Genomic DNA, 7,213 nt, shown 5'->3' with positions numbered 1-7,213 from the left:
GATTCAAAGCATTTCATTGAGATACCAGCTGGTACATTATAGAGGCTTAAAGCCCAAAGTAATAGAACACTAAGTACATGGCCTAATAAATCCAGCCCAAGCCTAAGGGGAAAAACCTTAGACATCTTAACACTTCCAGTCATCGTTGCCTAAAACGTGGGAGGAAGGAGTGTGAACGAATAAGCTTAATAAGTCTAGTAGGATCGTTGACGAGGAGGAGCTGAGGATGTTGTCGACACGATAGAGCTCGTCAAAGCCATTACCACCAACTGAACTTTCGTCCTAAGCCTTTGAGCAGGCTTCAATTGTCAAAAAAAAAAAAAAAAGAGTCCAAGGTAACTTAATTGACCTTTTTATGCACGAGCCATTGAGGTCATCATTCGTTAATGGTGGCTTGACTAGCTCAATTTGTTACGCCCCAAATTCTTTAATTTTTGGGTAATTAATTGTGTCATATAATTTGATTTGTTTCAGTGATTAAGTGTTTTGGTTGTGTGGTTAAGGTTCTATGTTTGATTCAAGTCTTTTGAAATTTTTGTGTACTTTTATCCTTACCTTTAGCTAGTCACATGTGGGTTATCTTTAATTTTTGTTAAGTTGTTGGTAAGAATGAGCCTCTTGATTCAATGGTTAAGACCTAGCATCCCTTGTGTTCCTAAGTTCAAATTCCGTTATGCCCAAAACCAAATTATTTTTTGTTTCTATCCTATTGTGTCCCCCAAAGTATCAGTATGTTGGTTAAATTCAAACTCCTAGCAACATGATAATATAGTAACAAATGTAATAGTCTGGTTTAGACACTAGTCGGAACAGTGGTTTTGGAATCACAAATCTGAGGCCGTAAAATTATTTTAATATTATTTTTGGTATTTACAGCATATTATTTGATACGTGAGAAAAGTTCGTGAATTAATTTTACCGTTTAAACGGTTAATTTGGAAAAAAAAACTAAATCGTGTAAAATGTAAATGTAGCATGCTATAAGTTAAAGTGCCTATTTGCTTTGATTAATTAAATATGAAGTCTTTAAAATAGAATTTGATCATTGAACCAAAGCATGGACAGTAATGGACATTAATTATACGGCTTTCTAATTAAATTTCAAAGGTTATTTTTGTAAATGGTGTATTAATATATAATAAAATAAAGAAAAACAAAATGGCCATTATCATTCATCTTTTTGTGGCCAAATGGAAGAAAGAAAGAAAACATTTGAAGGTTTTTTATGGTTCGGCCTTGCTCCAAGCTAAATTAAGGTATCGATTTTAGTCGGTTTTTGATAATTTTTACATTTTTGATATTGTTGTTTCATCTATTAGCTAGCCCATGTTTCAATTTTTGGAATTAATGATGAATTTGAGACTTTCCATGATTGATAATGTGATGAATTTGTTGTTTGATGATGAAAAATAAATCTTTGTTGATAGATTATTATGTTTAATTAAGTGATTTTTGATAAAAATGTGTTTAAGTACTAAATTGATAAATTTGTAAATTGAGGGGTCAAAATGTGAAATAAATTAAATTAATGGGCCGCTAGGGACCCAAGGTGAATTCGGCCTAAATGGGCATAGTGAAATTTTGAGTATTTTGTATTGTTTTGAAATAGGGATTAAATTGTGAAAATGTGAAATATTAGAGGGTAAAATGCAAAATGCCCAAATTATGTATTTTTGGATGAAACTGAATGAATATGTTATTGAACAAGCCACATTTGTATTGAATTAGATCAAGAAAAGAGGAAATCATATTTGGATCGGGGAAAAATAGAAAATTGTCGAATAATCGTCTGGTCCACTCGTGTCCGTACGAGGTAAGTTCATAAGTAAATAAATGTTGTTAAATTGAAATGTAAATGTATTATATGTGTCGAATTAATTTGTATTTATATGTATATGGCTGAATGGAATTAAGCATTTGATGACTTATTTTGTGCATGAGTTGATTTAATTATGTAGTTGAAAGTTCCAATCAAACTTTAAGAATTATACAGAATACTGGTGTCATAACATGTGAGCTTCTGAGATGTGAGATATCATGTAAGACCCTGTCTAGGACAGTGGGATCGATATATGATTTCGTGTAAGACCCTGTCTAGGACAGTGGCATCGATATATGATTTCGTGTAAGACTACGTTTGGGACGTTGGCATCGATATATGATTTCGTGGAAGACCACGTCTGGGACGTTGGCATCGATTTGAGATTTTCGTGTAAGACCATATCTAATACATTGACATCGTATTTAATTTCGTGTAAGACCTTGTCTGGGACAGTGGCATCGATATTTGATTACATGTAAGACCACATTTGGGACGTTGGCATTGTACGAGTTTCCAGAGCTATCCGAGTAACCTTATTGATTATGAACAGTTCAACAGGCATTCCGAGAAATAAATGAGTATATGAATGTGCATTCGATTTAGGTATGTTGCAATGTATATGAAATTGAGCAATGAAAGTGAGTATGATTATGATCTATGTGAAAATGAGATGTGGTTAATAGCAAGTGAACTATAATTAAATGAATTATATGAGAAATGTGAAATGGTAATTGTGTTTGCCATATATGATTCTGGTACGTGTGAATTGTATATGAAATTCGGAAATGGAAGGTGAATATGTTTCTAATGACGATATGTGAAATATATTATCATGAATGAAAGAAATGTATACAAATGAATGTGTGTTATATGTGCTCGTTATATGACCTTGTGGTTCTATGATTCGAACATTAGAAATATGAAACAAGAAACATGGTTTTCAGATATACTGTTTTGATTTGAAAATTGGATATTAAATAGATATGGAGACTGTAGTGTTATGATGTATGGTTTGTGTATATGTAAATTGGATAATGAAGCATGACATGTTTTGGTTGGTTACATAATGAATATGTGCAAACTTGATTTATATAATTAAGCTAACGGTTATTACTCGAATTTGAAAGCATGGTTTATATGTTCATGGACAAATAAGATAAGTGAAATTTCTTAAGGTAGTGATATGTATTATATGAGAAAAATGATTGCATATGTGTATGTAATTAACAAAATTTGACCTATTTGGGTTGAGTTATATATGTTCTAGTGATGAATTATTTGCTTATGGCTTACTAAGCTATCAAAGCTTACTCTATGTATTTTTTTTTATGCTTATAGATTTTCGGAGACTTGCTTGAGTTGGAAGTCATGGGAGACCTCATCACACTATCCAGTATTTGTTTTGGTAAATAAATGCTTGAGATTTGGTTATGTGGCATGTATAGGCTAGTTTTGATATATTTAGTTTTGAAATTTGTATGTGTATAGCCATGCGAAAATGGCTTGATCATGATGCTACTGTTGGTATTTATAATTGGTCTTAATGTTGGTTATATGATTCAGCAATGAGGAATGGTAAGTAGGATGTATATTCGGCTTATCAGTACCTCATTTTGGAGGCATGGAAAATAGTATAATTTGGCTTAGTAATATGGTAAAATGACGATTATATTTTGGGTATGTTTGATGGTCATTTGAATAACTATAATTGATATATTATTGTGATGTTAAGTTGCAACAGCCCGATTTAGACCCTAATCAGAACGGTAGTTTCGGGACCACGAATCCGAGTCAGAAAAATATTTAAAAATTATTTTCTATGTTATTATGTGTGAATTTGTGTTTGTGAAATTTTCGTGATTTAATTTTGTCGTTTGAGTGTCCGATTAAATAAAAGGGCTTAATCGCGTAAAAAGAAAATTTGGTGGTTAATTGTAAAAAGGGGCCGAATAGTGGTTGTTCTTTTAATATGGAGGTTTTATGTTGCAATTAAACCATTGAAATATTGAGTGGACGGTAATGGTTTTATATTATATTATAAAGGTGATATATGTAATTTAGTTAATAAACTTATATTAATCAAAACCAAAGTTATCATATTCATTATTTATCTTTGTTCATCAACCGAATATTAAAGAAAAGAAAAAGAAATAAGAGAAGTTAGGGTTCGCCATCTTTTAAGCTCAATCAAGGTATGTAACTAGCTCGGTTTTTGATAATTTTTTCTTTTTTGAGATTGTTGCTAAGTTATCTTCAAGACCCATGCTTGAATTTTTTATTTTGGTGAATATTTTGAGTTATTTCATTGTTGAAAGCTTGTGATTTTTGTTGTTTGATGATGAAATATGAAAGATATGTTTTGGATTAACTAGTTTTGTATTGGAGTTTTTGATGATTTTGAGTAATTAGGACTCAATTGCATAAATAATAAATTGAGGGACTAAAATTTGAAATAAATGAAATATATGGACTTGTGTGAACACTAGGAACATTCGGCCTAACATGGGTGTAGTGAAATTTTGCATATTTTGTTTTTTGTGCAATAGGGATTAAATTGTAAAAAGTGTAAAATGTCAGGGGTAAAATGGTAATTTACCCATTTATGTGTTTTTGAACTAAATTGAATGAAAATATGTTTGAATGAGTTTAATTTGAATATGTTTAGATCAAGAACCAAAGAAATCGGATTTGGATCAGGGGAAAATGAAAGTTGTCGACTAGTCGTCCCGTTCCGTTTTACATCATCCGAGGTAAGTTTATAAACAAATAGACGTTCTTAATTTTAATTGAATGAAAATTATACATGCTGAAATGGAAAATGTGAGTATTTATATGCAATAGTCGAATGTGAGTAAGCTTGGCAACTATGTTTACGAATTCCTTCTGACCGAGTTACAACGTCCGAAAGCCCAGTATGAACCTTAGGAATAGCTAGGATACATATGTCATGAAATAGCATTCTGATATGTGATGTGCGAGTAAGACCCTGTCTGGGACAGTGGCATCGATATGTGATTACATGTAAGACCACGTCTAGGACGTTGGCATTGTACGATATATGTGATTATCCGAGTGTCCTATCAAATTCCGAAATGGTTTATCGGGCATTGATAAGTTATGATTGAATGTGTAAAACGAGCTAAATGACTAGGTATGAGTTAGCTTATTATCTACTTCTAATGAGGTAAGTAAGTACTTGATATTTGTTATAAATCACTTATGAGGTAAACAAAGAAAGTATGTGAATATGGAAGTGTATTCGACCTTTGTGATGTATATTATGAATATCTTTGAGATGATACTTGAATAAGTGTAAATGGGATAATGTATATTCGGTCATATAATTAGTATATGTATATGAAGTTATATTTTGATTCATGAGTTTGTGTATATGAGTGAACGTGTACTTGGTTATATAATGACATTTTTGCTATGAAAGTTGAATGATAATTTGTTAATTTAACTATATGAGCATTCGACCAAGGTAGTATTTATGTATGAAAGTATATATATTATTTATGAAATTGTAAGTTTGAGATTAAATGTAATATTGGTATTATAATTTGGTTTAGTCTAATTGAGTTGATTATATCATTGGGTTGTTTATCTGCTTACGACTTACTAAGCTATAAAAGCTTACTTTGTGTGTGTATGTTTGTTTCTGTTTTATAGATTTTGGATTCAAGTTACGAGCTCAGGGATCGTCAGTAAAGCCTATCACACTATCGACTGCTTTCGATATCTTTATAAGTGAATTTTTGAATCTATGGTATGTATAGGCTGGATTATACTTCTGGAAATGTTGGATTTTGGTTATGTATATGCGAAAATGGCTTAACTACTAAGCTTGAATTTGGTTATGTTTGGTCATGGTTTAATCCGTTTTGGTTATAATGTTATATGTTATGAATGAATGTTATATGTGATAGGTGTTATATGTTTTGGAAATGGCTTGATAATGGTTGGTGAACTTGATTGTGGTTGATGAGTCGGTCATGGTGTATATAAATTTTCATAAGTACGGTTAGATAATTCGACTATGGTTGTGTATAGATAAAGTATATATGAAATTGGTTGTTATGTTTGATATGGGTATTAATATGTGAATTGGCATTAAGTGATATATATTTATGTTCGAATATGGTAAGGGTTTATTATGATATGTTTTATCTTGTAAATGGTCTAGTAATTTGGCTTAACGATGGAGCAAGATGTTGATCATATATATATATGTACATGTGTATGTGTGTGTAATCAAATGATGTGTGTGTAGTCAAATGATGCTTGTCATTATGATTTGATTTGTTATGGAAATGTATATGCATATATTATGCTTATGTGGTTGGTAAAATAGGTACAATTGATGAAGATAAATAATAAGTAGGTATTAGGTATGTTTTGTTAGTAAATTGCATATTTAGTAAGTAACAAGTATATATATATCTGTATTCGGGTATGCAATTGGTAAACTTCTAGTTTAAGATTGAATGGTGGAATTGGTATGACTTTAATGTTTTATGAAAGATTTTTTTTGATCATTTGTGAAGTTGATAATGCCATATATGCTAAGGGATAAAATGCCTTGTGATATTATTTAATTGGTTAAATATGCGAATGTATAGAATTAAGAAATAAAATGTTTGATTTTTATTTTGGTATTCACTTATCAATAAAGTGATGAACCTGTGATTAGGGGTGAGCATTCGATCGAATTGAATGAAAAAATTTCGAGTTAATCGAGTTGACGAATCATATTTTATCATCCTAATTTGATTTGAAATTTTCTCGAATCGAGTTGAGTGAGATGGAATTCGAATCGAATCAAATTGAATATATTTGTTCGAGTTAAATTTTAATAAATGATTTTGGGTCCTTGTAACCACTATAACCTATCGTAATAAAATTTGTCCACCTTAATCAAAATTTTTATTAACTTTCATCACCTCAAAATTTATTTATTAATCTTTTATATACGGGTTAACTTCTTTGCTTACTTAGTTGTTTCAATTATCTTGATTATTTTCACTATGTATTTTGGAATTAAAAATATATTAAATGTAAAATGTGATTTTTTAATAAAAGTTATTTTAAAGATAAAATGTGAAATTGATACCAATATAAAATTTTAACATGAATATTTAATGGCATAATTAATAATTCAATTTTAATATAAATATTCAATATGACTAAACAATTCAATAATATAAATAATATAAAATGTGAAATTTAATTTAATAATATAAATTGTAGATATAAATAAAATTATTACTATTTATGTTTAGTGATTTTCTTTTTGGATAATTTTGATTTTTATTTGAGAGTAAAGGGTGAGAAGTAAAAGTTTAGAGAGAAAATAAAAAGTTTTGGAGAATAAAAGTTTGAGGGGAAGTA

The sequence above is a fragment of the Gossypium arboreum genome, chromosome 13 (assembly GCF_025698485.1).
Source record: "Gossypium arboreum isolate Shixiya-1 chromosome 13, ASM2569848v2, whole genome shotgun sequence".
In the NCBI taxonomy this organism is placed as follows: Eukaryota; Viridiplantae; Streptophyta; class Magnoliopsida; order Malvales; family Malvaceae; genus Gossypium; species Gossypium arboreum.
Note: the sequence above shows the minus strand (reverse complement) of the source record.